This window comes from Alligator mississippiensis, chromosome 3 (assembly GCF_030867095.1).
Source record: "Alligator mississippiensis isolate rAllMis1 chromosome 3, rAllMis1, whole genome shotgun sequence".
NCBI classification, from domain to species: Eukaryota; Metazoa; Chordata; order Crocodylia; family Alligatoridae; genus Alligator; species Alligator mississippiensis.
This window is the reverse complement of record NC_081826.1, coordinates 159,672,562-159,684,742: the sequence shown is the minus strand read 5'-3', so window position 1 is coordinate 159,684,742 and position 12,181 is coordinate 159,672,562. Positions and strand designations below refer to the sequence as shown.

Below are 12,181 nucleotides of genomic sequence, written 5' to 3'. Positions count from 1 at the left end.
GGTGATCTCTTTGTTAGTCTGTGGAATTATTTCCAAAGGGCAGTGGTGGGAGTCCTATTGCCTTTGCCATTTAGAACTGGACTGTGGAAACAGTGGAGAATTTACAATAGGAAGTGGTCCATCATTGCTTAGCTTAATATGGATGACCTAATGATGTATCCAACCACAAATTCATGAGTTGGCAGCCTCAGTCCATTCCCTTGCAGGAAAATTCCTTCCTGACCCCTACAGGCAATCAGTTCATGCTCTGTAATTCAGCCCTTCTAGGAAAACTACAAAGAACTATAAAAACACCCTAGCCACAATATCTAACTATAAACTCTTAGATAATCTTGTACTTCTCTTAAAAAGTTGCATACAGAAAGAATAGCAATGAAACAGCAAGTTACTATCTTAATGGGCTTGTAAGGTTGAGGAAATCCGGGCCCTTTCATGGGACTTTCAATATTGGTATAACTTCTGGGGCCAAATCTTCAGCTTTGTGTAAATCCATATAGCTCATATCCATATAGCAGCCTGAATGTATGCTAGCTGAAGATCTGACCGATAGTTATAAAAATTATTTGAGTTAATTGAATAGATGAGCTGGAGATATAGTTATTGCTAAATTAACTAACCTTCTTATGATAAGAAAATTTAAATAGCAACTATTTTAAAGTGGTCTGCTGTTCAGTGTACTAAACAGCCTGCACCCTCATCAGCCTCTGAGAGCTGTTGTCAATTTTTACAGGAATGTAGGTGACTAACTCACATTCCATTGGTCTGCTCCTGAAAGTGTAGTGATGGCCCCACGTAGATCACACTCAATGGAGACACTGAAAGGTCTGAAGAGGTGTTTTGAAAAGTCCTCTCAAGACTTATTTCTCATCTGTATGGTCTAAACACAGAAGTTTTCACTCAGTAAACTTTCCTGCTGGAGAGGGATTGTGTGTTGGATTCAGGCCACCACAATTTCTGGTTAATATTTATTGGCCTCTCTAACATATCATAAGGAACTGTCTTTAACTTACTCTGGGAGACATTCATGCCCACAAATCTAATTTTTCATCCCTCGTTCAACCTTAATCCTGCTTCTGCTAAAATCCTTCATCACTTTCTGTCTTGACTATTGCCTTTCCAGACCTATTCAGGCCTGCATAGATTCCAGCCAGCAGCAACATACCCATGGCATGAGAAGCAAAGACCTGCTCCTTAACTCCAGGGATCCTAAAATGCTGTAGTTAGACAACACTTGTTCACTCACCAAGCCATGTTCAAAATGCCTTTCTCTACACTGAGAAAGCTCTCTGGGCTTCCTCTGTCTTAACTCTGGCCTAAGATTTATCTCCTCCTGAACCCACTCAGCCAGTCTTGGTATCTCATGTTCATTTCAGCAAGCACACTGGTCCGAAACAATTTTTTAAAATTCCCCCGTGCTGCTGACTCTGTAGCCTAATGGTAAGAGCTGTCACGTATGAGGAAGGAGCAGTCCTAGGTTCCACTCTCTCCTCCTATAACTGTGTCCATATGTTATGTTAAAAGGTTATTGGAGTAAATTCAGCAAGCATCCTGGGAGCAGGGAATGGAATCTAGGATTCCTTGCTGTCAGGTGAGTCCTCTAACTACTAGGCTGCAGTGTCCTTCTCAGGTTCCCTCTTGGGGTCTCTCTCAATGATCCAATGAATTTTGAACTCTTTGCTGCCCAGTGACACTGCCTTCACAGGAGGGCGAATTAATTTAGCCTGATACATGGGCGACTGGTGCCGCCTTAGTCAGGGGGGCATATATCCCCCCAGCAACCAGTCAGTGACCGGGGGGGGGGGGGGGGGCGGGAAGGGGCCCCACGGCCGATTGCTCTGACCGGGGCCAGGGTGGGGGTGGCTCCCCTGTGGCTGATCACGCTGGCCAGGACACAGCCGTGGCACTCCCATTCCCCAGCCCCTGTGTGGACTGACAGGCGGAGCACTAGTGCTGTCAGGGGGGTGCACATGCACCCCTATGCACCCCCTATGCATTGCCACTGGCCTGATACTTAAAGCATGCTCCCAGGAAACAAGTGATGTGACTTGAGTCCTCTCAGTTCCTGAACAAGCGTTCTAACTGCTAAGCTATCAAATGCAACTACCACCATCACTGGTCTTTGAAGGAAGCAGCTGTTTTGTCAGCAAGTGTGTGGTGTGGTCTGAGCACACCTACTGGGTCTGCCCCCCTCAAGGGATTTAAGTGAAAGAAATCCTAGTTTCCTAATCTGGATCATGCTTGAGTAGGAGAAAACTTTCAAGCTGCTCAGTCCTGGGATGATCCAGGCCTGTATAGAGGCAGAATTCAAAGTCTCTAGCATTTTTTTCAAACAGGAAGGAGCCCAGAGTGTTTAGGTGTCCCATGGTTTAAGCAACTGCTATGTGGGGGCTTTGGGGCTCATCATGTTGGATCTGGGCACCTCAAATCTACCTAGAGGCCCTTATTGGGCTTAGCCTCTAAGCTCAAAGGATCTGACTTCTCAGAGCAAGATGTCATGAATGAGGTTGCTTTGGTATCAGAGGTGCCAAAGTGGCTTCTGAACCTCCCCCTCTTGAGGTTACCACAGCCTTGTGTAGAGAGAGTTCTCCTGAAACCTGATGAAAACTGATGCCAACCATCACATTTCTCTAACCTCTCCTAGGGCTGGGAAGGGAGGGAGGATATAGAGACCTCTTAGCATCCAAACTCTTGACTTTTTCTTGCCCTCAGCTAAAGACTTGCTATGTAACCTCCCCACTACCATGGATATGCCACTTCTGGAATCCTGAACCTGGTTAAAGAATAAGGCAAAAGTCCATCCCTGGTCTCACTGCATAGACTTAAGTGGATTTACACCATGGCTAAGCTTTCTCCTTAGCATATATTTTTCTGTTTTCATGGCACATTTTAAATCATAATTCCTTTTTTGTAGCTTCCCTTTGGATGGAGAAGTGAATAAAGCATAGGCACATGGGGCATATTGGCCTCTCCTCTGACACATGAGTCTGCTGGAAATTCTGTCAGTCACTGCACACTGCAGCATATTTCATGCCAAGGCATTCATCAGTGCCAGGTTCTTCCAGACTCCTTCCCCTATTTTTACCATTCACCAGCAGGGTTATCCCTTGCCTTCCCTTGAGCTGACTGCAACAAGATCCAGAGATTCCTTGGCTGCTGTTCATCTCGTAACTGGCATTACTGGGAGGGGAAGTGCACAGCTCCTCCAACTCCAGACTCTCAGGATGGCAGAGGTTTCAGGACAAATGCAGCAAGCTGCTGACAGGGTCCCTCTCTAAGGTTGCATGCTGCAATGTTCTGAACATGGCACATTCGGTATTATTTTAAAAACTTTAGGCTATAAAGATCCTATAGAGAATTAAATGGGACCTTGATGACAACTTGGGGATGGCATGAATAGTGTGCATTACATGGGATTTCACATGGGCAATGAGGGCCAGACTTTCAAAGGCAGTCAGCACACTGGATCAGTTTGAAATACTGGCCTCAGCTGTGAGCTGAGTCTTTGCAAAGTCAACCCTGACCTTTGGAGAAAAGCTAATGCATAAAGCTTCCTCCTTATAAACCTGGCTTCTGCCTGCTTTTGCAAGCTGATTCTCCTGAAGGAGCCTGATAGAGGTGTGTGTTTGAATCTCTACCCTACATTTTTGCCAGACAGAAAATTGTGCAGTGATTCCCAACTAGGAATTCATTCAGTAAATTTTCCTGCTTGAGAGGGATTGTGTGTTGGATTCAGGCCACCACAATTTCTGGTTAATATTTATTGGCCTCTCTAATGTATCACAAGGAACTTCCTTTAACTTACTCTGGGAGACATTCATGCCCACAAATCTAATTTTTCATCCCTCGTTCAATCTGAATCCTGCTTCTGCTGAAATCCTTCATCACTTTCTGCCTTGACTATTGCCTTTCCAGACCTATTCAGGCCTGTATAGATTCCAAACAGTGGCAAGATACCTATAGCATGAAGAGCAAAGGCCTGATTCTTAACTAGGGTGCTGCAAGACCCCTTGAGGGTGCTGCAACATAGACAAGTAAAACTACCCTGTGTGCAGCTCCTCCTGCATTAGTGTTTCCTGATAACCCTAAAGCAGGCAAGAGAACTGACTTGTGCTGCAGTCCTTCCCAGTCCATTCCCCAACATACACATGCAATCCTCCCAGAAACACAGGTGTGTCAGAGAGTTTCACCTGCTTCTGAATGACACTGTTCAGGATCTCTCCTGATTGCTTTAGGCTTATCAGAGAACACTAATGAGGCAGGAGAGCATGTGTGAGCCACAGGCCTTCCCAGTGTGGGTGTGCACAGAACACACAGGGCAATTTTACCTGGAGGCAACAACATCCAGTTGAGAACCATCAAGGTAAACGTGAACACAACAATGGATGTCAGCCTGGAGTGCCAGCACATTCAGAAGAGGTGTGGATGGGTGCCCAGACACTGAAAAGGTTAAGAACCATTGCCTAGTCAACCCAGCTATAAAGGGCACCAGGTCATTGAGGCCGGGGAGTGAATGGTTTCCAAAGGTGTTGCTAGCCACACCACTCCCTTATGTGCTGGCATGTCTCAGCCACATGGGTTGCTAAGGAGCTTTTCACCTTAGGATATCTTTGTAAAGAACAAAGATGGCCTAGGCCATGGGTAGATGAAACAATGGGAATGTGTGCATGACACTTTAAAACAGGCAAAATGCTTTTGCACCACTTTAATGGTGTCGGTGTTTGCACACATCAGCAGCGTACTGTGCATTAATTCCAGCTGCTGTAAGAAATTTGGCAGCATAATGTGCCTTAAATGACTTGGGGTGCAGAAAACTAAAACTCCTCCTCTGAGTTTTAGTTTGCTGCCCCTACACCCACGGAGCAAAGCACCGGGCTCTTTGCAGCTCTGTGGCTCTGCAGGAAGCCCTGCAGCAGCCCAGAAAGGCAGGCTCCACCCAAAAAAAGCAGCGAGCCTGATCCTTCCCCCTCCCTTCTCCTGGAGCCTGCCTGCCTGCCTGAGCTGTGCAGGGGCCTGGTGCTTCCCTCCGCGGCTGCAGTGCCCCCTGGGACCACCCGAGCCGGAGTGCCTGCAGGAGGGTGCTGCCTGGGGAGTGGGGGGCTGCCACTGCCGTGGAGGGAAGTACCAACCTCCCCCTCCCCAGCCCAGGGACCACTCTGCCTGCCAGCCATTCGCCCTTCCCTCCCCGCCACCAGAGAGGCAGGTAAGTCAGTATGTGTACGACATGGGGGTTTAAAGGGCCCTAAATTGAAACTGTTTTTAAAAATTCACTGCTTCAGTTTAGGACCCCGTTTCATCTACACACATCCCTAGTGACTCCACACACTCCTATTCTAACCCAGACAAGATTCCAATGAGAAAGAGTGGCAGCTTGCAGCCATAATGGTACAGCTGATCTGACGAGCGCCCGAGTACGGACGACCAAAGAAGAGAAACAACCGAAAAAAAGCCAATGTTAGATACTTCCCTTTAATCTTGCACGAAGCACAGCTAGGTCAAATCAGAGAATCCAGATGTTAAATTTCACACTCATGACCTCATAATAACTTTCCACATATTTTTTCCACATTGAAAAGATGCAAAAATGCCGTTTTTCCCACCTGCTTTCAAGAGAGCTCTCTCCTCTCTTTTTTTTTGTTCAAGAATGCGTTTGTTTTTACATTAAAAAGATTTGGTTTTCTTGTACATGAATGGGCTTAATTTGAGAGCAGACTAGGTCTGCTTTTCACTCAAAAATATGGTTCCTCTACTGAGGTACTGGTCCTTTAAGACCAGCCAACATTCCTTGCAAAGGTGATCCCCATCTCCCCAATCCCAATTCTGTGTCTGGGAAAGGCAGATCACATGAAGAAAGACTTGAAGCATGTCCTGGGATATAGTCCTAGGAGTATATGGCAGGCATAGGAAGCCCTGGCCTTTAAAGGTCTAGAACAAGTATGTGGTACAAGGCTCCCTTCTCTTTTAAGTGGCCTGCCAAGATGTTGGGAATATTAGACACACTGGGAAAAGAGTCATTAGCTATATCCTTTCCTAGCCTGAAAACTTGGAGGGTTGTTTGAATTCATGAGGGAAGGGAATGAGATCTTTTGAGGACAGGGAGCATTAAACCCAGATCCTAGCTGTGCACCTTCTTCAGTAGGGAAACTAGGATCAGGAAGAAGATGCAGGCTCCCAGAAAGAGGACTATAAGATCCTGAATTAAGGAAACTTGACCTGAGTTACCATTCAAATACCAAAAGGAGGATTACTGAACCAAGGAGAAGAAACCTACCTGAATTCTCACACAGATTCCTAGGTGGGGGCGGGCTTGAAGAGATAAGTACCTCCTTTGTCAAACAGGCCATGTACCCAGAAAAGGGAGGAATGCTGTTACTCTCTGGGGTGTGAGTGGATTATTCTAGGGACTCTGGGGGACACTGAGCAGAATGCTTTCAGGACCATCCCAGGCCTAAGGAGACCAACCTATTTTTTGGTTTTGAAATAGGAGCCCACTTTGAATTGCATGATGCAATGGCAAAAAATGCTGTGAGCTATCTGTCTTGCATTTATTCACAAATATTTCAAGCACTTGTGACTAGAATGTGGGTTGGTTGGTTGAATAAACAAGTTTCTCTTTAATTCCTTATTTGTGGGGAAAAAAAACTGCAAATAACCCTGCTCCCATTTATTTTTCAAACTTAAAATGGGGGCGTGGGGAAAAGAAAGCTTCCTGGCTCTGGTTATTTACTGTATTCTCCACTCAGTTATGCCTGGAGAATTTTTTTGTTGGAATCAGAAATCATTTTGTATCTGGTGCTTCAAGTGAGACATTCTAGTGAATAGGTGACATAAGCTACATGAGTGTGGTAGTTTTCCACTACACTTTCACCTTTCATCCTGGCAGTGTCCAGGGGTCAAATTAGTTCCTGGCCCAAGTTAGGGCAGGTAATTAATGGTTGTATTGTCCAGGATCATACTGTATTCCATTTTTGTCCTCTGTAATCAATTCAAAGTAGTTACTTGGGATCCCGGCTCCCTCACTGCTCTGGGCTGCTGGCTACAAAAAGTGGCATGCAAGTCTAATGGGTTGCTGAGCTTAAGCAGCCTTCTAAGCATTGGCTAATGAGAGCAAAAGAGGTCAATTCTGTGTGTATGAAGCCCACAAAGGAAAGGGGAAAGGACTGCAATACCTAGGAAAGCAGAAACAATTCAACATTAGCTTATAGATTTCAAGAAGGGAGAAGCTAGTGCCAGTTTGCAGTGCAATGCAGACCAGCCATCCCAAAGTAGCAGTGACCAATGAATCATTTTGAGTAATGTTGACTTATTCCAAGGTACTTTCCATGCACACACACTGTAAAAGTTACTAAATAAAGGCCTGTGAGTTGTTCCCAAGTAAGTTCAAACCAAATATTGTTGTAACCTTTAAAAAAAAAGTCACTTTCCTTTTCATGGAGAGGGCTCTTTGGCAAAGCAGTTCAAACAGTTGTTGTTTTTTTTTATGCTGGAGTCTGAATCCAGGGATAGATGGGTTCAGAATGAGTTTTAAGGGCATATGGAAGGCCACCAAGTTATAAGCACTCAGGTATGAATGAGTAAACAAATTCTGGTAATACTGATGGTATCAAACATTGTTTCATGACCCATATGTAACTGGTGTCACACATACAGGGTGCCAGCTGTCTGTGTTTATGTATTGTACCACTTAGATGTAAATCATAAAATGCTTTGTAAAAGAAAGCTAGTGTCATCGTGCCCATTTTCCTGATATGGGGGCAGAAAGAAAATGAGGAGAGGGAAAATGACAGAACAGCTTGCTAGAAGCCATGTATTTGGGACAAGAACAGAACCTTTATTTCCTGGGCAAGTAACCTATTTCCTGGTCCACCTTAGCTGTTGTGCTCTGAATGAACTTCCTACCCAAGCTCTGTGACAGACGGGCTTGGATGATAGCCTGAACACTTTTTGAGTGTTTAAAATCAAAATATGGGTCTCCCCCCACCGTACCCCCTAGTCTATTGTCTCTCATGTCTTTTTATTCTTCACCCCTTTTCCTTATGACTCCCTTTTGTAAGACCCCCACTCTCAATCTCACTATAGCCCTATCTGTTTTACATTTTTTCTGTTCTTTTGGATTACTTGTGATTCTTCCATTCCCAACCTTACTTCTGGTGCCATTCTTTCCTCTGAAATTTTCTGTCTTGCAGACACAGATCATGTGGCCAGAGTGGAGAGACTTCAAATCTGCAGCACTGAATCTAGCTCCGCCAAGTCAAATTATTTCTGGAAAATAGTTTGTAGGTCCAGGGGATGTCCTTTCCAGGGCCACCAGATGTGACACGCCTCCTCTCCAGACCTGTAGGATCAACCCCTACAATCACATGGCCATTGTCATGCCAGCAGGAAGTGATGTGAGCTCCTTTTATTTTCCATCAGTGTCAGGTTACATGCAGAGAGTGAGCAGGAGGCTTTCTCTGGAAGATATCTGTAAAACCTCACAAACTCCTCTTAAAAAACGTCCACATTTTTGAATGACTGGCCTGACATGAACTACATTTTTTTAATTAATACTTAAACAACTGATAATTTTCTAAGGGAATCTCTTTAACTAGATGCTTTTTCCTACGTGTGGGTTTTTTGTTTGTTTGCCGTTTGCTTTTTTGCTGGGCGGTGGGAGGGGGGAGAGGTTTGTGTATGCATGCATCCATGCACACATACACACATGTTTCCTGGCCTACAAGTTAATTTCCCTTCATTCTGCAAAAAGAGCAGTGTAGGCTTGTATAGGCCTTGGGTCAGATCCCTTTCAGCTGTCTAGCACTGTTGAAGACTGCCTTCTACCAACTGAGATTCTGATTCACTATTAAGCAAATGTAAGTAGTGAATTAATTCCTGGAATTAATTTAAAAGGTCTCTAGCACAGTATACTTTCTATAAATGTGCTGTGCAGAGTGAAGAGAACTTGTTTTAATGTGCAATGTAGCCAAATTCCCATTCAGCATTTTTCCCCCCTCTGGGGTGTGAATAGCTGTTTGGAAGCAGACAGAAATGCAGAGAGGTGAAGAGAGAGATTATGCAGCTGTTACACTGCTACTCTGTCTAGGTAAGGAACAGCATAACAGTTCAGGGTTCCTGCTCCTGCCTTTGTAAGAAAGGACCCAGGAAAATCAATATTTCACTTTTTCTGTAAACCTCAAAGGCAGTTCTCAGGAATTTACTAAGAATGTACTAGGGATTAGTAGGCTGGCTGTGTTCCTGTAGTTTGGAGTCTGATTAACATGGGTCTGGTGATTACTTGGACTGAAACTGAGGAAATCGGAGGTGACATGGTGCTTCATTGAAGCCAATCCCATAATTGTCACTCATGTTGCAGTGCTTGAAACTGGCTCAGGACCTCTCAGGAGCTCCCTCAGAAAGTCTGTGATCAAGAAAAAAATGCAAAGTTGTATGTCTAATCACCTGCACAGCAGTGTTAGATATTTCCCTACTAGGTACAGCTCCATATGATATGACTGTAAACTGCATCTGACTGGAGGGCCTGGTGGCAATGTGGTGGAGCTACTTGTGGCAGGGTAGGTCCTACAAAAAACCACATGGTTGCAAGCTCCAGAGTCAGGAGAATATAAGGCACTTTGAAACCCTAGCCCCCACTGCCTTGTGGGTACTTCTTGGTTGTAGAAAGGCTAAAGGACATCACCCTGACAGAAACACGCCCTCACTGAGGCATCAGAAACATTTTTATATGTTGTTCTCTGGCAGAAGTTACAACCATCGAGGCACTGAATGTCTGGACTCAGTCTGATCTTTGGATTCTGTCTCAATGTTTCTAAAAGGTAGGTGGTAGGTCTTGGGCAGCCTCCACTCCTCCATACTCTTGCCTAGGCCTACACATTGAAGGTCTTGGTGTTATGTTCACTGAACTCCGTGTGTAACAGGGTGTTAAGATAGAAACCCTGTTGCTTAAGGTCTGTAGGGAAGACCCTGGGACTCTGGTTGCTGCCATGCCCGGGGGGGCGGGAGGGGGGTGTCACAGAAAGGGCACGGGCAAGAGCGATAGCCAGCTGGACCCAGCTGACAAAGATCCACACGCCGGGGGGAAATAAAGAAGATAAAAGTGGCCATCATACTTAAAGGTGGGCACCAAGGGGAAGAGCGTTGCCCTCAGAGTACTAGAAAAAAGGAAGGAGTCCTCAGCAGGTGACAATGCAGGACAAGAACACATAAGCCCCGGGGATCATCAGATCAAATGGCTGACTGGTGAGCTGTGGGATACTTACCCAAGGGACCGCAGGTGGCAAGGACTGATGAAGACAAGTCTAGGAAACCTGTGAAGAAAGAGTCAGAAAAGGGGAATTAAGCAAGGCAGCAAGGCAGTGAGGAAACCACACTCCAGTTAATGAGTGGTGAATGCAGCTCATTAAGACTTTGTAACAAGTAATCAATAAATGAAATGCACTGCTTACAGTCAGCTGGGGGGTCAGTGACATCACACCTCACTTAGGGAATAACATTTATCTTTTGTCCCATCTTAAGCTGTGGCAGGAGAGCTCTGAGTGAGGTCAGGGACATGCATCTACCCTTCCACAAAGCAGATTCATCAGGCACCTGACTAGACCTCTTATTTGTACACCATGATCTGGAGGACCAACGGTTGCCTACTGCTCCACAAGCACAGTTCGCTTGAGGGTTTGCCATAAACCCTGCATAACTGCTGTGGCCCAGGATCCCTAGTATGACTGAATCTCAGTTTGATCCCTGTCTTCCCTCCTGCTGCAGGGAAGAAACAACCTATACCAATCTTATGTACCTGATATGGGTCAGTTATGCCAAGGCTCCACTAACTCACTGTCCTAGTTTGTATATCTGTGTGGGAGAGAAGACCACTGGTCAAGTTCAGGATATCCATAGGGATGGGCATCATATGGGAGAATCTTCATGTGCTTTAAGACAAGATACAACAAGAACCGATCTGATTTAGATGTCCAGATGCTGCTGCTGTTGTTTGCATAAACAAATGCAGGCAACCACCTGTAAGTTATAAAGTGGCCACCTTTACTAAAACTTTGGCCCAAAAGATAAGATGTCATCTGTGTCAAGTAATGTGCGATAAAATAGTCCATAAAGATATGTATGTGATGTCTGAGTTTTAATCTTATAACTGGTTGTAATTTATGAAGTCAAAAAAATTTCCCGCTGAAAACAAGGTTTGGTTGAAAATAAAATTGTTTATACGGATTGTGGTTTCAAATTGAGAATTTCCCTTTTTGAAACACGAATTAAATGAAATCTCAATGACATCCTATCTCAATCTCCTTAGTATTTAAGGAGGAGAAAGGGGGATATATAACCAACAGATAGCTTTTAAAAAAAGTCTGTCTTCCCTCCTCCCGCCCACATCAAAGTACAAGCTATTTTGCCAATATACTTCTTTTTTTCCCAAAATATTTACAATTTAATACATTCCAATGCCAATGCTAGAACTTTTACTTTTGCATTTTAGTAGTGGCTATTAACAGTGCAGTATTTTCTTCTAATGTTGTATTTAATTCCCTTTTTTCTAAAAAGGAAGAATGGATTAAGGGAATCTTCTGCTTGATATTACTAATATATATTCTATCCATTCCTCCCCTGCCTCCCACACACACACTTATGGATACCTTTTCCTGAATATACTAACAAATGTAAAGTCAGTGTTTCTGTTATGCAGCACTAGTGAGCCACAACTCAGACCTGGTTCATAGATTCATAGATGTTAGGGTCGGAAGGGACCTCAATAGATCATCGAGTCCGACCCCCTGCATAGGCAGGAAAGAGTGCTGGGTCTAGATGACCCTAGCTAGATACTCATCTAACCTCCTCTTGAAGACCCCCAGGGTAGGGGAGAGCACCACCTCCCTTGGGAGCCCGTTCCAGACCTTGGCCACTCGAACTGTGAACAAGTTCTTCCTAATGTCCAATCTAAATCTGCTCTCTGCTAGCTTGTGGCCATTGTTTCTTGTAACCCCTGGGGCACCTTGGTGAATAAATACTCACCAATTCCCTTCTGTGCCCCCATGTTGAACTTATAGGCAGCCACAAGGTCGCCTCTCAACCTTCTCTTGCACAGGCTGAAAAGGTCCAGTTTCTCTAGTCTCTCCTCGTAGGGCTTGGTCTGCAGGCCCTTAACCATACAAGTGGCCCTTCTCTGGACCCTCTCCAGGTTATC

At 44.9% G+C, this 12,181-nt stretch overlaps 1 long non-coding RNA gene across 1 annotated transcript; it reads left to right on the top strand.

Moving 5' to 3' along the window:
* Positions 1-4,927: 4,927 nt before the first annotated feature.
* On the top strand, positions 4,928-11,174 carry LOC132249114 (uncharacterized). The gene is made up of 3 exons (XR_009460512.1): positions 4,928-5,200; positions 8,184-9,809; positions 10,510-11,174. It is a non-coding gene; the product is annotated as an uncharacterized LOC132249114 (long non-coding RNA).
* The last annotated feature ends 1,007 nt before the right edge of the window (positions 11,175-12,181 follow it).